We start from the raw sequence: 19,823 nt of genomic DNA, 5'->3' as shown, positions 1-19,823 counted from the left end.
CCAGTCTTAGTCCAACCTCTACCATCCATTTATAAGCCGAGAGAGGGAACACAACCATAAAGCCTCTCACCATCTTCCTTTAATTCATTTGTTTTTTTTATTATGGAAAGGAAAGCGCGAGGAAACGTCTTCTCTTTGCTTCGCTTTCTTATGACGTCAGACTAGAAGAAAACGTCTTTCCAGAACCCCACACGGTCTTTTCCCTTACCCATTTTTCTTTTATAAACTAATGCAGCCATGAAAAGTCAATGAGCCTGTCCCCTACCACTGGTGCTAGTTAGAAGTGAAGTGGGTTGTGTCCACGACGGTGACAAAAGATTTGAGCAGGAAAGCAACACCAATTTGTTCTTTTCTCATGAGAAATTGAGTTATTTATTTTTCTCACCTTTCATCCCCAAACAAAATCAACTAACAATAAAAACTAATTTAACGTAGTTCGGTGTAAAATCACCTACATCCACCATAGTTCACTCAATGCTATACATGTGGAGTTTTCCACTCTTGAAGGATATTCCAGGATTGTTGACTACACATAGTCCACAATCTAGTTTTTTCGTTTGTTTACATTTGGTATTACATTTGGTACTCTTAACAGAATTATCCTCGTGTTTAGAGTATTATCGACAATCTGTAAATTATAGCTAGTTATGATCTCCTTCACATTTGCCTCAGACATGTTCTTTTCTTTTCTTGAGTGTTCCATTTGATTTTACCGTAACCATCGGTTGGAGTCCCAGTGTACTGGTCGGTTGCACATTTGTCTCTACCAGAATCACGTGTGAGAGTCCTATTATCGTGGTCTTACTTGTAACCACATTTGATCATATAGAAATCTTGTGAGAGTTCCATTATCATATGATCTTGCTTGTAACCACATTTGTTTATATCGGCGCCTCTTATGAGAGTCTCGTTTCCGATATTATCTCTGTTGTTAACACATTCACGGTGTACATTGGTTTTTTAATTTGTTCTCTCACATATTTTTTATAATAAGTTGAATTTAGCAAGATGAGAATCCAAAGATTTATAAGGGGAGGAGAATGATAATCCTTGATTAGTCTTTTTTCCAAAATATGCAGGTCTTTCTTTTCGTTTCTGTCAGCATGAACAACACCCAGGATTGCCTTGGGCCTGTTTTTCATTTCCTTATTTGATGGTCATACGTTGGCAACATTAGCAATAACAGTCTCTTCGATTTCCTTGAATGAATGATTCTTGCTTTATGAGATACATCTGTCTTGGTTGCTTTGATTGGCAAAAATCTTAACTCGAACTTGTCTTCAGTTTGAGGCTTTCCTTTTACTGTGCTCTTTGATATTGTTGGTTCTTGCCTTACTTTGAGTTCATTTCTCGAGTGAGATTTTTTCCAGTCTTGATTTTTTCTTGTTTGAAAGAAGACGTGGGGGGTACTTTCCTGTTGAAGACTTTCCTGAAAACCTTTCTGCGGAATTGATTTCTTTTATTGAGGATGTTGATATAAATTCAAAGACGTGTGAGCGCTTACCTTTCTTTCTCCCTTCTTCTACTCACACAATCAGAGCGATTGTCTTCCTTCTTCCGGATAAAAAAGCTAATAAACGGAAGTAACAATTGCTCTATGTGTCTTTTTAGTTGTCAACCTGTCCAACATCTACTCCAACATCTACCATTCCTTGTAGTTAAGAGGAAACACGTGGAGAAAGCCTCTCACCATTATATCTTCACCAACCCGGAGACTTTTAATTTTTTACCTTGCTTGCTGCTGTTTTTTTTTATTGGACCACCTCAACTTATACAATTTTTTTTATTTTTCATTATTAAAAGGAATGCGAGAGGAAGCTTCTCTCGGTTACCCATTTGACCTGTTTTCTTTTGCTTTGCTTTTTTGTCACGTCAGACCACAAGAAAACGTCTTTCAAGACCCCCACACGGTTTTGTTCTTATCCATTTTTAATGCAGACATGAACAGACAACGAGCCTGGTCCCACCGCTGCTTATAGGATTCAGGTATGGTTTTTTTTATGATGGGTCCGATTAGACCCGGGTCCGAACCCAGTATCATCATGTCAAAACAGGTTTGAGTCTGGTTCTACTTGAGTCTGAACCTAGATGGGCTACCAAAAGTTTGCAAAAAAAAAAAAGGTGGCATAGTTCATGCTGCCACGTATTTATTCTGTCCCATCTAAAAATCTCATTTGGGATGTCAACGGGTCGGATTTAGGCATTACACTCAATTGGATCTGATCTAATTGGATTCAAAATCGGATGAAAAAAAGATAAAACTGAATCTGGATCCTACCAGTTAATCGGTTTCAGATTTTAATAAGATTTAGATTTGGATTTCAATGCAAAATCTATACCGAATCCAAATCTGCTTTTTATCATATCTGGATTTAGGTTTACCGAATCTGACCTTATTGGATTCGGAATCGGATGAAAAAAAAGATAAAACTGAATCTGGATCCTAGTAGCCTAAAACAGAATATTTACACTTAATCGGTTTCCGATTTTACTAGGATTTAGATTTCAATGCAAAATCGATACCAAATCAGAATCTGATTTTTAATCGGATTTGAATTCAGGTCAGACATTGGGTTAATCCGACCCATTGACATCCCTAATCTCATCCACTCTTTGAAATTAGTTGCAAACATGCAGATTTTGTATTGCGGGCAGCATGGCATTTTGAGGCTTTGAGCTTTGAGGCTTTGAGCTTTGGCTGGATAATTTCATTGTTTAAAAGCAAAGCACAAGGAAGCTTTCCTTGTCTTTCTTGCACTTGTTTTCTCTTGCTTCACTTTACCATTATGTCAGACCCGAGTCAATGAGCATGGCCCCACCACGACATACCAAGTGTGTTGTATCCACGGTCACAAAAAGCTTAGAATGGGATAATAACGCCAAGACTTTTTTTGATGAGAAATTAAACTTTTTATTTTTCTCATGTTCTATTCACCAATAAAATTAATTAAAAATATTTTTTTCAACAAAATAAATTTCTTGAAAATAGTTTCTGCCAATTTTTGCGAATTTGGAGGTGTTTTATGATAGATCAGATATGTGTTTAGCATTCTCGATTTAGTGGAAATGGACTCTTGGATTATATTTTTTTGATAAAAAAATATATTTTTATGAACTGAAAAAAAATAATGCCTTTGTAGCCATTGACTTTGGATCACCCGAAAACCTGTGCATACAGATCAGATTCTGGTGATCCAAACGCTTGTTCCCACTAAACAAAACCTATAGTACACATGTATGGTGTTAGATGTAAAAAAAGCTTAAAATACTATGCTTTTAAAAACCAGAAAAGGATATAGAGAGAGAGACATTGATGAACGACCCTATGGAATTAACAGCCTTTCTATTATTGTAGCTGACAATTTTTATACTTTACATCTCACTAATCAATACAAATACGCTATGAATGATGGCCTTCAAATTCTTCAAAATGTCGTAAAAGAAAAAAAAACTTTTTGGGCTTACGTTTGAGACTCGGTTTTTTATAGATTGATCGTTCTTGTTTTATTGTTTCTTTTGATTGTTTCTTGTTTACGATTTTCCTAACACCTTCATCATGCACTTCCTCTTAACCATTTTTTCCTTCTGCTCACACAATGAGAAGCGTTTGTCTTCCTTCTTACGGACAGAAAAACTAATAAACGGGAGTAACAATTGCTCTTTGGGTCCTTTTTTTTCTCAAGCTACCATTCCTTGTAGTTTGAGAGGAAATACCTATCACATCACACCATGATATCTTCACCAACCTAGAGACTTATTTTTTCAACTTATTCATTTTTTTTTTATCTTTCATTATTGTAAGGAAAGTGCAAGGAAGCTTCCCTCGGTTTCCTTTTTGACTTGTTTTCTTTTGCTTCCCTTTTTTGTCACGTCAAATGGGAAGAAAACGTCTTTTCGGACCCCCACACCGTTTCGTTCTTGTCCATTTTTTAATGCAGCCATGAAAAGACAACAAGCCTGGTCCCACCGCTGCTTGTAGGATTCAGGTATGGTTTTTTTTTTTATGATGGGTCCGATTAAACCCGGTTTCGAACCCAGTATCATCATGTCAAATCAGGTTTGAGTATGGTTCTACTTGGGTCTTAATTTAGATGGGCTACCAATAGTTTGCACAAAAAACAAAAAAAGGTTGTCATAGTTGCTTGCTACCACATGTATATATTCTGTCCCATTTAAAAATCTCATTTAGGGATGTCAACAGGTCAGATTTAGGCATTACAGAATCGGACTTAGTTGGATCTGACATAATTGGATTAGGAATCTGATGACAAAAAGATAACTAAATCTGGATCTGATTAGCCTAAAAAATGATATTTACGCTTAATGGGTTTCTAATTTTACTAGGATTTAGGTTTGGATTCCAATGCAAAATAGAATCTGATTTTTAAGCGGATCTGGATTTGGCTACGCGTTTGCATCTTGCACGTTACTTTGGCCCATCAGTCTTTTGCCTGTACAGGTTTTTCTAAAAGCCAATGCTGCTACCAAAAGTCGATGAGCAAGGGCCCACCACAACCTACCAGATTGAAGTGGAAGTCGGTAGCATCCACGGTGACAAATGATTAGAATGGGATAATAACGCCAATATTTTTCTCATGTTTCATTCACCAATAAAATTAATTAAAAATATTTTTTCAATAAAATAAATTTCTTGAAAATAGTTTCTGCCAATTTTTGCCTTTCTGTTGGGATAAGGTAAAGATCGCTTTTTTGTAATTTTTTGAACAAAAACTGAAGATATTTGTCACATACACCAACCTCTGGGGTTATACCCGCATGCTTAAATCTAACACTTCAAAAGAAGTTCTGCAACTTCAAATTTACCTATTCCAATTCCGCAGTTTGCAATACATTGTTCTCAATTTCTTGGTAAATATGAAGAGGTATTTGCCAACCAACTTAAAGTTGAGTCCTTTTCTTGTATACATCTAGGGCCGCTACAATAAATGCAGAATAATGAGCCTGATTGTGCTAGCTGAGGCATAAACACCCATCCCAAATTCAGTGTTTTTTATTTTTTATTTTTTGAGGCAGAGAGTATAAAAGGATTTTATTGATAGCTAGGAAGAAGGTGGGTGAAGAGAAATCACCCAAAAGAAAAAGGAAAATGACTCGTATTTTACATGTATTTATGTTTTTATCGCATATTTATCATAAAAAAAACAGTTCACTGATTGTTTGGGCCTTTTGCAAGACCTCACTGTCTATGAAGGCCGATCCAGTTCTTTGTAGAGGTGGCTCGTGAATCCCTTGCGGGTGTCCTTCCCTCTAAAACTTAAAAACACCTTAAACTCAAACCTACCCTGCTTTGATGGCATCATTGATGGCTCCTCTTCGCCATTTTCTACTTCTTCTGCTCACACAAGCAGAGCGATTGTCTTCCTTCCGGATAGAAAAGCTAATAAACGGGAGTAACAATTGCTCTATGGGTCTTTTTTGTTGTCAACCTGTCCAACATCTACCATTCCTTGTAGTTGAGAGGAGAAAGCCTCTCACCATGATATCTTCACCAACCTACACGCTTTTATTTTTTCTCTTTGCTGCTGTTTTTTTTATTGGACCACCTCAACTTATACAAATTTTTTTTTTTTATCTTTCATTATTGAAAGGAAAGCGCAAGGAAGTTTCCCTCGGCTTTTTTGTCACGTCAGAGCAGAAGAAAACGTCTTTCCAGACCCCCCACACGGTTTGGTTCTTATCCATTTTTAATGCAGACATGAACAGACAACGAGCCTGGTCCCACCGCTGCTTATAGGATTCATTGATTCAAGTATGGTTTTTTTTATGATGGGTCAGATTAGACCCGGATCAGAAACCAGTATCATCATGGCAAATCAGGTTTGAGTCTGGTTTTACTTGGTCCGAACTTAGATGGGCTACCAAAAGTTTGCAAAAAACAAGTCGTCATAGTTGCTTGCTGCCACGTGTATATTCTGTCCCATCTAAAAATCTCATTTAGGGATGTCAACGGATCAGATTTAGGCATTACCGAATCTTCACCAACCTACACGCTTTTATTTTTTCTCTTTGCTGCTGTTTTTTTTATTGGACCACCTCAACTTATACAAATTTATTTTTTTTTATCTTTCATTATTGAAAGGAAAGCGCAAGGAAGTTTCCCTCGGCTTTTTTGTCACGTCAGCAGAAGAAAACGTCTTTCCAGACCCCCACACGGTTTCCTTCTTATCCAATTTTTAATGCACCCATGAAAAGACAACGAGGCTGGTCCCACCGCTGCTTATAGGATTCAGGTATGGTTTTTTTTTATGATGGGTCAGATTAGACCCGGGTCAGAAACCAGTATCATCATGGCAAATCAGGTTTGTCTGGTTTTACTTGGTCCGAACTTAGATGGGCTACGAATCTCACCAAATTGGATTCGGAATCAGATGGAAAAAGATAAAACTGAATCTGGATCCTACTAGCTTAAAACACTATACTTACATTTAATCAGATTCATCTGGATTTAGGTATTACAGAATCTAACCTAATTGGATTCATAAATCAGATGAACACAACAACTACGCCTTCATCTTAAAACAATTGGGGTCGGCGATATGAACCAACAAAGAAAATCATTATGGGTCTTCCACATGAATCCTTCTTCTCCATTCATTTCTATCCAATGCCATGTCCTCGGTGAGGTTCAAAGCATTCATATCCTTTCTTATCACCTTCATCCATGTCTTCCTAGGCCTACCCCGACCTCTTTTAACTAATATATTTTATCATTTCTCCATCCTTCTAACTGGAGCATCATTAGGCCTTCGTCGAATATGTCCAAACCACCGTAAACGATTCTTTCTCATCTTATTTTCAATGGGTGCAACGCCTACCTTCTTACGTATCTCCTCGTTCTGAATCTTATCTTTTATTGTATTTCCACACATCCATCTCAGCATACGCATCTCAGCTATACCCATTTTTTGAATATGATGTCTCTTGGCAGCCCAACATTTCGTGCTATATAGTAAAGCGGGCCTAATAGTCGTCCTATAAAACTTTCCCTTTAACCACAATGGCATTCTACGATCCCACAACACTCCAGTTGCACTCTTCCATTTCATCCACCCAACCTTTATCCTATGATTTACATCTCTATCAATTTCTCCATACTTTTGAATGATAGATCCCAAATATTTGAAACAGTCATCCACCGGTATTTCTTGCTCACCAAGCTTCACTACACTCCCATCACTACTTCGTTGCTTATTAAATCGACATTCCATGTATTCTGTATTACTCTTACTCAACTTAAAACCTCTTACTTCCAATGTTTGTCTTCATAATTCTAACTTAGCATTAACCCCAGCTCTAGACTCATCAATCAAAACAATATCATCAGCAAACAACATACACCACGGCACATTTTCTTGAATTGATCTCGTAAGCTCATCCATCACTATAGCAAATAGGAAAGGGCTTAAAGCAGATCCTTGATGTAACCCAACTGTTATAGGAAAATTGGTTGTCACCCCTCCACAAGTGCGGACATTGGTTACTACTCCTTCATACATATCTTTAATTATACAAATGTACTTGAGAGAAACACCTTTCTTCATCATTGTCCACCAGAGAACGTCCCTAGGTACTCTATCGTAAGGCTTCTCCAAATCAATAAAAACCATATGCAAATCTTTGTTCCTCTCTCTATTTCTCTCAATAAGTTGTCTAAGAAGATGTATAGCTTTCATAGTTGATCTTCTAGGCATAAAACCAAATTGATTCTCCGATATCATGACAATCTTCCTCAACCTAGACTCAATCACCCTCTCCCAAAGTTTCATAGTATAACTCATGAGTTTTATACCACGATAGTTTGTGCAATCTTGTATATTACCCTTATTCTTATATAGAGGCACCAAAGTACTCTTCCTCCACTCATTAGGCATCTTATTTGTCCGCCAAATCTTGTTAAAAAGATTTGTCAACCATTCTAAACCTTTCTCTCCCAAGCATTTCCAAGTCTCGATAGGTATACCATTTGGGCCAACTGCCCTTCTTGATTTCATTTTCTTCAAAGCCTCTGCAATTTCTTTCTTTTGAATCTTGCGCATGAAGTCACGATTCATCTCATGAAAATGAATTGAAAAGTCTACAAGATCCTGAGCATGACTTTCATCAAATAGCTTATAAAAATAATCTTTCTATCTCTCCTTAATCTCTTCATCTTTGACTAAAACCCTTTGCGTTTCATCTTTGATACATCTAACCATACCCAGATTCCTCGATTTCCTATCTCTCATCTTTGCAAGCCTATAAATATTTTTCTCACCCTCTTTGGTATCCAACTTGTCATAAACCTCCTTATATACCTTATCCCTCACGTTCTGAACTACTTTTTTAGCTTCCTTCTTTGCTATCATATACTTCTCCAAATTCTCATTATCACGATTTTTACTTAGATTTTTATAACACTCTCTTTTAACCTTAAAAGCTAATTTGACATCCCCGTTCCACCACGATGTATCCTTACCTAGCGGTGCACCGCCTTTAGACTCACCCAATACCTCTTTATCCGCCTTTCTTATGCCACCCGCTATCTTATTCCACATAGATTATAAATCCTCTTCGAGACACCAATCAACTTTCTTAACTACCCGCTCTACAAACATTCCTTGTTTAGCTTCTTTCAGTGCCCACCACTTAATTCTAGGATCTATCATATGTCTATCCCTTTTGCGGTATTGTCTAATTATAAGATCTAAAATTAAGACTCTATGTTGTCTAGCTACACTTTCTCCCGGTATAACCTTACAATCGATGCAACAACCCCTATCTCTCTTTCTAAGTAGGAAAAAATCTATCTGACTCGTATTAACCCCACTTTTAAATATTACTAGGTGAGACTCCTTCTTCCTAAACCAAGTGTTTGTTAAGATTATATCATAGGACAAACCAAAATCTAAAATCCTTTCTCCACTTTCGTTTCTTTCTCCTGTACCATAGCCTCCATGGATACTCTCAAATCCATCCCTACTAATGCCTACATGCCCATTAAGGTCACCGCCGATGAAAAGCCTTTCTCCATAAGATATTCCTTGTACTACTTTATCTAAGTCTTTCCAAAATTGACGCTTAATGGAATCATCTAAACCTACTTGAGGTGCATAAACACTAATAATATTAATAATATTCGTACATAATACTAATTTAATAAGTAAAATCCTATCACACTTCCTACGGACCTCAACTACATTATCTATAAACTCACGACTCATAACAATCACTACTCCATTCCTATTCCTATTTATTCCTGTATACCAAATCTTATATCCCCAAGGTTCTATCACTTTTGCTTTCTCACCTACCCATTTGGTCTCTTGTAGACATAAAATATCAATCTTTCTCTTACACATAACATCTACTAACTCTACCAATTTACCAGTTAAAAATCCTATGTTTCAAGTGGCTAACCTAATTTTATGGTCTTGGACTAACTTCTTTACCCCCACCCGTCCAACAAAGTGAGGGAACCTTTGTCTATTTGACACCACATCCGGGCGCTGGTGTGATGCGTCGCTTCCGGGCGACGACCTAGCAACCCTTGCCCATTTATCACTGCCTCCGGGCCTATAGATTACAACGCGTTGCTCAGAAGGAAACGCCCCAACGAAATTCTCATATTGGTTCATATTCATAGGGTATGACTAAGTTTTTATGTTGGCTGTCACAGGCCTACCGCCATCCTCCTTCTTTATCCGGGCTTGGGACTGACAGCGTATAACTAAACAATTATACACAGGCGGAGTTAAAATTGGGACCAGCAACCCTCCACCTTTATCCGAAATTCGGAAATCAGATGAAAAAAATATAAAATTGAATCTGGATCTGACTAGCCTAAAACACGATATTTACACTTAATCGGTTTCTGATTTTACTAGGATTTAGATTTGGATTTCAATGCAAACTCAAATCTGAATTTTAATCAGATCTGGATTTGTCTACCAAATCTGACTTATCGGATTCAAATTCGGGTCAGACATTGGGTTAATCCAACCCGTTGACATCCCTAAACTCATTCACTCTTTTGGAATTAGTTGTATGACTGGCAGCATGGCATGTAAAGGCTTTGAGCTTTGGGTGGACAATTTCATTCTTGAAAATCAAAACACAAGGAAGCTTCTTTTGTCTTTCTTGCACTTGGTTTCTCTTGCTTCCTCTTTACCATGATGACAGATTTTATATACGTGGAAATACATCTGGGTATTTTTTAGCTGTTCCGACCCCATAAATGTGTTGCACATGGTGGATGAGTGATCTTATTATTTAAAAAAAAAAACTTTTTGAATCATGCCAATATCTGTATAAACACGAAACTTTGCATTTTCATGCTTTAAAAGCAGATGGGACAGGCGATACCCGAGGCAAAGTGCACAACAAAAGAGAAAAAAAAGTGACAACAGCAAACTTTATGGTAGTGTCCACTCTAACTAGTGATCCAAAATCCAAAGGAAACTTCACATATTGACCTGAATATTATGAGTAGAATCTGCACAACCGAGTCACCATCTTTGCACCAGAGATTGAACTCAAGCCAACAGAATGATGTGGGGTTCAATTCGGCCTGCTTAAAAGATCATCAGATTTTCACTCAAATCAACAGAATCCATCTGAATCAATTCACTGAATATTTGAAAATATTAAAATATAAATGAAATAAAAAACCCTTTCAACAGAATCTATGGGTCTTTTTTGTTCTCAACCTGCCAAGCTTACTCCAAAATCTACCATTCCTTGTAGTTGAGAGGAAACACAAGGACAAAGCCTCTCACCTTGTAGTTTACAATTAATTTTATCTGCTTGCTGCAGTTTTTTTTATTGGACCACCTCAACTTATTCAAATTTTTTTAATCTTTCATTATTGAAGGGAAAGCGCGAGGAAGCTTCCCTCGGTTTCCCTTTCGACTTGTTTTCTTTTTCTTTGCTTTTTTGTCACGTCAGACCACAAGAAAATGTCTTTCCAACCCCCCCACCCCCCACACGGTTTCGTTCTTATCCATTTTTAATGCAGACATGAAAAGACAACGAGCCGGGTCCCACCGCTGCTTTGTTGTTGTAATAATAGGGCTTGTCTAAAAGAGTAGTGGTAGTGTAAGATCCAATCAAGTAAAGGCCGTCCCTGTCCAAGAATCTTGGATGGTCCCTTGTCGGGGGGGACCATTCTTTAGGAACTCGTTCCAAATGTGTTGGTTCAGAGTAAAAAAAAATCACTTGTGCAAAAAAGAGGAGGATATCATGTCGGGGGTGGCAAAACCTGACACGACCCGCCAACCCGCCTCTTAGGTGGGTTTGGGTTTGGCAAAACGAACACGTTTAATAAACGAGTCGACCCGCCTATGCCGTTTATTAAACCGGTCGGGTTTGTGTTAGGGGTATGCCAACCCGCCAACCTGCCCGCCAACCCGTCAATCGGACCCACCAACCTGCCAATCTGACCCGCTAACCTGCTAACCTGCTAACCCGTTTACCCAACCCAACCAGTTTATTAAACGGGTTGATGGGTCGTGTCGGGTTACCCGTTTAATAAGCGGGTCGGGTTCATGTTTGCCACAGCCCACCCGTTTAATAAACAGGTCGGGTTCAGGTTGAGGTATGCTGACCCGTCGGGTCGACCCGTCAACCCAACACGATTGCCACCCCTAATATCAAGCCTTTAGATAATGCAGTGGACAGAGGTTGCTTACCAAACTTGGAGTTTGACCACTGTGAAAATGAGTTTTCTGTTGTGCATAGGCTCATGTGAGTTTGTTTGATTTGCTTGCCTTTGGGGATAGCAGAGCCCTTCAGTAACAACGGTCTCTCCACCTCTCCTTTAATTTTTTTTTCTTTTTTTTCTTTTTTCTGTTTTCCTTGAGAGGCCGGCAGCTGTTAGCGAGTTTGAGGAGAGGTAGTCAACAACCATGGCTGCCGACATCATAACAAAGAGGAGAGAAAGAGATTTCTTGAAGAAAGAGATATTTCAAAGAAGACAGAAAGAAAGTGACAGGGAAAGGGAGGAAGACGACAATAGAGGTTGCTTGTAACCTCGATCCTCGACAGGAAGTCGGTAGAGTCGACTTAGCTTGGAGGTAAACCAATCTGAGTTGAGACTGGCAAGACTCAGAGGAGTCGGTCTGGGTGAGACCCAGACTAATCGAGAAGAAAACAAAAAAGGTCTTGGCCGAGCGAACCAGACCGACTCTATCTTGGTCAGTCCAAACCAAGTTTGGTCAACGAGTCTTGAACTTGACTAGATCAATCAAACCAAACCATGTCAAGTCTAATAGGGTCTTAAATATAGAAGGATCAACCGTGCTGCAAAGAAATCCTAAATTTGCAAAAAAAATACTTAGTCTATGAAACCATGTCCTTCAGGCTTGTTTAAGTCCGTAGAGGGCCTTTTTAACTTGCAAACATACTCAAGATTCTTAACATCTTCATATCCAAGAGGTTCTTTCATGCAAACTTCTTCTTTTAAAATATCGTAAAGAAAAATATTTTTAACGTCGAGTTGACGAATGTCCCACCCTTTGATGGTAGCAACAGTAAGGATAGTTATAATACTTTTGGTCTTATAACAAGTGAGAAAGTCTCATAAAAATCTATGCCCTTAATTTGAGTAAAACCAAAAGCAACAAGTCACGCTTTAATCCGATCAAGAGTCCCATCAGGTTTTAGCTTGACTTTGTATATCTATTTGAAGCTAACAACATTATAATTGAATCTTTTTGGCACAAGATCCTAAGTGACATTGGTAAGAAGAGCATGCATCTCCTCATCCAGGGTTGTCTTCCATCTTGGATGAGAGAGAGCAACATTAATTGTGTGAGGTTCCTTATAAACATTTTCAACAATATCATGTAAGCCAAGAAACTTGGAGTTAGGTTTAAAAATGCCATGCATAGACTTAGTGTGAACACCGCTTTCATTGCTAGTGTTGTGCTCCCAATCATACTCTTCTTGAGAAGACCATCGTTTCATTATTGTTGGTGCTGAATCCAGATTGAGCATCAACATCTTCTTGAGAGGCCAAGAGTTCGTTATTGTTGGTGCTGAAACCAAATTCATGTGGTGACTGCAACATCTCACCCTCCTATGGAGACTGCAACGTCTCACCTGATTCTTGAGGAATAGATTGATCCTTATTCTGATGGTGATTTACAGGTTCTCAACAAAATTTGAGATTGATGTATATCATACACAACATGGGATCTGTTATGAGCAGTGGGCTAATCATGGACTGGTTTTCATGAAAAACATCGTCATAAATAGTGTGGGATCTATTATCAGTCTTTATTTTCTATGTATGAGGACTTATCAATTTTTTCAACCCGTGCTTCTCAGCAACATCATCAATGCCCCAAGTTGCAGGATAAGAGCTGAGCTCTCCCTCAACACTATCACTTTTGAATAAAAACTCAAGTTTTTGAAAAGGTAAATTAGGCTTATCAAAAATAACGTGTCGAGCTATGTAAATCTTTTTGGTAGGTGGATATAAACACTAGCTTGTATCCTTTATAGTGAACATTATACCCCAGAAAAATACATGGTAAAAACTTCATATCAAATTTGTTTTCACAATAGTCTCGTAACTAGGGAAAACACCAACTTTCAAAAATACGAAGAAAAAAATAGTTAGGTGGAATTCCATGAAGTTTAAAATAAGGAGAATCGTTTTTCAAAGATGACGTAGACAGACGATTTATCAAGAAAATGATGCCAGACAAAGTTTTCACCCAAAACCTTTTAGGAACATTAGCATAAAAAAACATAGTTAGACCTAATTCGATGACATTTCTATGATTTCATTCGGAGACCCCATTTTGTTTGAAAATCTTACGATAGTAAATTGTTTCTTAATCCCAAACATCTAGATATTTGATAAAGACACTCTTGATATATTCTCTACCTCCATTGGATTAAAAAACTTTTGTCTTTTTCTCAAACTATGTCTCAACAAGTTTATGAAAATGTTTGAAACAATCAAAGAAATTAGATTTTCTTTTCACGGGATAGAACCAGGTAAATCGAGAAAAATCATCAATAAGAAAAATGTAATATCTATAATTTTGGAGGGATAAAATAGGTGTAAGTCCCCATACAGGTTCAAAACTATGACTTTTAAATTTTTTGAAAGGAAGTTAAGATGATTTTTCAAGTTGGCAACTAGAAAAAAATTTCTTTATTACTATTTTTAGACAATTCGATGAATTTATTTTTCTTCAAAAGATAAACATTTCCAATGTTAAGATGCCCAGGATGTTTGTGCCACCTCTCCTTTATGGTTTTCTTAAACCGATTTGCAAAACAGGCTGAATGTCCTTGCACCAATGTGTAGAGACCTTTTCTATTCCCTATTGCAACTACTCAGTTCATTGTCATTTCCTTTTAACACAACCAAAAGTAGAGAACTCCAATATATATATTAATTTTATAGTAAGCTAGCTGACAAATATAAGATGTTTTTTTAATTTTGGGGATATATAAAACATTTCTCAAAATAATAGGTGACGGATTTGAATTGATTTGGGTGTCACCAATATGAGAAATGTTAAGATTTTCTCCGTTTTCCACCGTAACACATTTATGTCCATTATATCCTTTAAGATTAAACAACTTACTAATGTTGCCGGTCATATGCGCGCTGACACTGATGTCGAGAAACCACTCTGAGTAAGGTATCTTACTCAAATTAAAAAGCATGGTTGAAGTGATTGTAACAGTTTTTACTGAATGATTCCATTTATTGCATATTTGACAAATCACATTCTCATGTTTTTCTCCTTTGAAACCACTCGCGCTTCCTTGGTCTTGAGTATCATGACCCTTCTTATCATTTTCTTTAGGACAATTTTCACGTCCCTTGTTCGCATTGTATTTTTGATTTCTCCCTTTTTTAGGGACATTTAGCTAGGCATAAAAAACAACTTGCTAGGAGCTAAATGACTCTCGAATTTTATTTTTAGCCTCATGACTTTGAAGCCGGGGTATTACTTTTGTATATGAAGGTACAGGAGGCTTAAGCATGGATATGATGAAGGATTCATATACTTTCTTGAGCATTTGAAGAAGCAAAAAAACTTTGAAGTTGTCTTTGAAAAGCTTTTCAATGATAGCAAGATCATCACACAAACCTTTGAAGTTGCTTATGTATTCAGTGAGAGAATCGTTACCTTTTTTTAGAGAGGTTATTTGTTGCATCAAGTGAAACTCATGTTCGTGGGAGCCTTACTCAAAAGCATCAACGAGAGCGATCCAGATCTCTCTTGAAGTTTTGAGACCTACAACACTCTCAGATAAGGTCTCCTGTGATCCAACTTTTAAAGAGGCGATCAGATTTGTGCTATACAAGATAGGCTCGATTTGCCACTTTAGAAACTTTAGCACCTTCCTGAATGACATGCTTGATGACGACCTCTAGTAGGGGTAGGTCTCCCTTAAGAAAACCATGATGATCTTGGCTTTTGACAAGTGCAAGAATCTGAGTTTTTCACAATAAGTTGTGGTTTAGCTTGAGTGTCACAAAGTTTGACACATTTAGATGGTCACATGTGATAGATAAAGAAGAGGTCATGCCAAAAAAAATGCAAGAGGAAAGAGAGGTGAGCGGTTGATCCGCACTAAAAAATGCGGCTATTGTTGTGAGTTTTGGAAATTAATTTTTTTTAAAAGATATTTTAAGTAGAAACAAATGTAAAAGTCAAACACCAAAATATATAAAAACTAGCTCGCACAAGTGGTGGAGTCTGGTCGATCTGAGGGAAAGAAAAAATACTTTGTATTCAAGCAAACAGTTAACTACTTTTTATTGCAAAAGATTTACAAGGGGAGAAGAGAAACTCGCATGATTGCCTTGAGCGTGTTTTTCATTTCCTTGATGTCCATGCATTGGCAACATTAATAGTCTCTTTAATTTTCTTGAATGAATGATTCTTGCTTTCTGAGACAGATATGTCTGTGGTTGTTTTGAATGACAAGAATCTTATGAGACTCGATATTGTCTTGAGTTTGTCCTTTACTTTGAGTTAATTTCTCTTGAGTGAGTTTTTTATTGATTTTTTCTTGTTTGAAAGAAGACGTGTGATGTTAAAGACTTTTGGGAAGACTTTTCTGCAAAATTAATTTATTTCCTTGAGGATGTTGATATAAATCCAAAGACGTGTGAGTGCTTTGCCTTTCTTTCAACGATCTCGTTTGATATCAGAATTGAGATTCTTTCTTTTTTTGGAGACATTGAGTCGTTGGACTCATTTATGAAAGTAGAGTGATCTTATTACAGCGGTCAGCTCAAGTTGACCAATTGGTATAGCAATGATAGGTGATTCCAGATTTGACATGGTTATAACTGGAGGTGAGTCTGGCTTATCAATTTAGCTGGTTCCTTCATACAAAAATACCTATGTGAGCTGTCCATCTCTATCTTAATTCTTAAACTAGATTTGTCAAAGTGAGCCGCCAACCCGACCCGATTGCCACCCCTATTGGGCCCCATAGTTTGAGGTGTTTTATGATCGATCAAAACCGTTGGATGTGTTTAACATTCTCAATTTAGTCAGAATAGACTCTTGGATTATATTTTTTTGATGATGGTCAAACCACTGTAGCATTGTTGATACCCATTTTAGGCAGAATACAGAGCACTAAATTTTTGATGATGAAGTACCCCGTCCAAGTGGGTAATCTCCAGGTGGGGTCACCAATACTCAAGCCTCTAGGGAACCCACCAGTCACCACTGAAAGGACCCGCACAACCCAGTGGTGATGGTGTGACAAATCTCGCAAAAATATTGCGAAAAATTATCTAAAAGTTAAATACAGAAATTTCTCGCGATATTTTTTTTCAATTTCTCATTATTTTTTCCATTATAAACATAAATATCGTGTTTTAAATGCTGTATTTATATTTTTATCGCCTATATCATAAAAAAACAGTTCATTGATTGTTTGGGCCTTTTGCAAGTCCTCACTGTCTATGAAGGCCGATCCAGTTCTTTGTAGAGGTGGCTCGTGAAGCTCTTGCGGGTGTCCTTCCCTCTAAAACTTCAAAACACCTCTCAAACTCAAATCTACCTTGCTTTGATGGCATCATTGATGGTTCCTCTTCGCCATTTTCTACTTCTTCTGCTCACACAAGCAGAGCGATTGTCTTCCTTCTTCAGGACAGAAAAGCTAATAAACGGGAGTAACAATTGCTCTATGGGTCTTTTTTGTTGTCAACCTGTCCAACATCTACCATTCCTTGTAGTTGAGAGGAGAAAGCCTCTCACCATGATATCTTCACCAACCTACACGCTTTTATTTTTTCTCTTTGCTGCTGTTTTTTTTATTGGACCACCTCAACTTATACAAATTTATTTTTTTTTATCTTTCATTATTGAAAGGAAAGCGCAAGGAAGTTTCCCTCGGCTTTTTTGTCACGTCAGAGCAGAAGAAAACGTCTTTCCAGACCCCCACACGGTTTGGTTCTTATCCATTTTTAATGCAGACATGAACAGACAACGAGCCTGGTCCCACCGCTGCTTATAGGATTCATTGATTCAAGTATGGTTTTTTTTATGATGGGTCAGATTAGACCCGGATCAGAAACCAGTATCATCATGGCAAATCAGGTTTGAGTCTGGTTTTACTTGGTCCGAACTTAGATGGGCTACCAAAAGTTTGCAAAAAACAAGTCGTCATAGTTGCTTGCTGCCATGTGTATATTCTGTCCCATCTAAAAATCTCATTTAGGGATGTCAACGGATCAGATTTAGGCATTACCGAATCTGACCTAATTGGATTTGACCAAATTGGATTCGGAATCAGATGGAAAAAGATAAAACTGAATCTGGATCCTACTAGCTTAAAACACGATACTTACATTTAATCAGATTCAGATTTTAGTAGGATTTAGATTTGGATTTCAATGCAAAAATCTATACTGAATCCAAATCTGATTTTTAATCGGATCTGGATTTAGGTATTTCAGAATCTGACCTAATTGGATTCGGAATCAGATGAAAAAAAGATAAAACTGAATCTGGATCTGACTAGCCTAAAACACGATATTTACACTTAATCGGTTTCTGATTTTACTAGGATTTAGATTTGACTTTCAATGCAAACTCAAATCTGATTTTTAATCAGATCTGGATTAGTCTACCAAATTTGACTTATCGGATTCAAATTCGGGTCAGACATTGGGTTAATTCAACCCGTTGACATCCCTAATCTCATTCACTCTTTGGAATTAGTTGTATGACTGGTAGCATGGCATGTAAAGGCTTTGAGCTTTGGGTGGACAATTTCATTCTTGAAAATCAAAACACAAGGAAGCTTCTTTTGTCTTTCTTGCACTTGGTTTCTCTTGCTTCCTCTTTACCATTATATCAGACCCTATATATATATATATATAGGGTAATACATCTGGGTATTTTTTAGCTGTTCCGACCCCATAAATGTGTTGCACATGGTGGATGAGTGATCTTATTATTAAAAAAAAACTTTTTGAATCATACCAATATCCGTATAAACATGAAACTTTGCATGTTCATGCTTTAAAAGCAGATGGGACAGGCGATACCCAAGGCAAAGTGCACAAAAAAAGAAAAAATCCAAACAGCAAACTTTATCGTAGTGTCCACTCTAGCTAGTGATCCAAAATCCAAATGCAACTTCACATATTGACCTGAATGTTATATGTTATGAGTAGAATCTGCACAACAGAGTCGCCCTCTTTGCACCAGAGATTGAACTCAAGCCAACAGAATGATATGGGGTTCAATTCGGCCTGCTTAAAAGATCATCAGATTTTCACTCAAATCAACAGAATCCATCTGAATCAATTCACTGAATATTTGAAAATATTAAAAATTAAATGAAATAAAAAAATCAACTTTAAAAAAGACTGATTAAAAAAAAACGATCCCATTGGATTCAGTTTGGACTGATTTTTTGCTCTGTCAAGGAGTCGTTGTTGGGAGGGGACATGACAGGGGTGACCAAATCGGTGGATTTGCCAACAACTTACTTGCAAGGACGTTGTTGAAATCCGCTCTTCTTTTAATGTGGTCTCTCCTCCCAACGCAGCTCAGAACTAGTGTGGATCTATGTTGATCCAGATCAACACTGAACCAGCCTGGACCCTTTCTGGGACAAGGATTCAACAATGTCACACCAAATCATATTCTCCCAAGCTGTTGTAGCAATCTTACACATAAAAAGCTCATTCAGACTGTAAGTTGGAAAGAGGTTCAGATTCAAGTCACACAAGCTGAGCCATGTTAGACCAAGACCCATGTCCCACAAATCAACCAAATAACTTTATCAAATCCATCTTAAACATCCGATGCTATTATCTCCATAAGAACCTCGGTTAAATAAGGGCCCCGCACACAGTATATTTGCAGCTTTAGATTAATCACAATCACCGGGTTTCCTTCCCACCAAATTTCTCAACACTGTTGGAAGATAAAATTCAAACAGAAAATAGACATGCCTCTGAGGAGAACCAAATCATCCTCATCCAAATAAAAGATCCCCCAAAAGAGAAGTAGAAGCATTCTTTGAAATTTGATAGAAATGACTTGGAAGATAATGGCATCGTTTTCGCAAGAAATATTAAAAAATGGAAGTGTAAATTGGTTTCAGTAGTATTAGGTTTCAGTATAATTATGACGCGATAATTATCACTATAGAAGAAAACCTTCATAAGAGAGGTACAGAGGCATTCAAGCTGAAAGGAAAGAGAAAAGGGCTAACTATATGAAAGGAGTGTTCGCCAAGTCAACTTGGTGAGTCGGTTGACTTGGCTCAACTTGGCCATTCACTGGGTCAAATTAGTGAACTGGGAATCGACAAAA

This window comes from Nuphar pumila, chromosome 7, assembly GCF_984573655.1.
Source record: "Nuphar pumila chromosome 7, dmNupPumi1.hap1.1, whole genome shotgun sequence".
In the NCBI taxonomy this organism is placed as follows: Eukaryota; Viridiplantae; Streptophyta; class Magnoliopsida; order Nymphaeales; family Nymphaeaceae; genus Nuphar; species Nuphar pumila.
Note: the sequence above shows the minus strand (reverse complement) of the source record.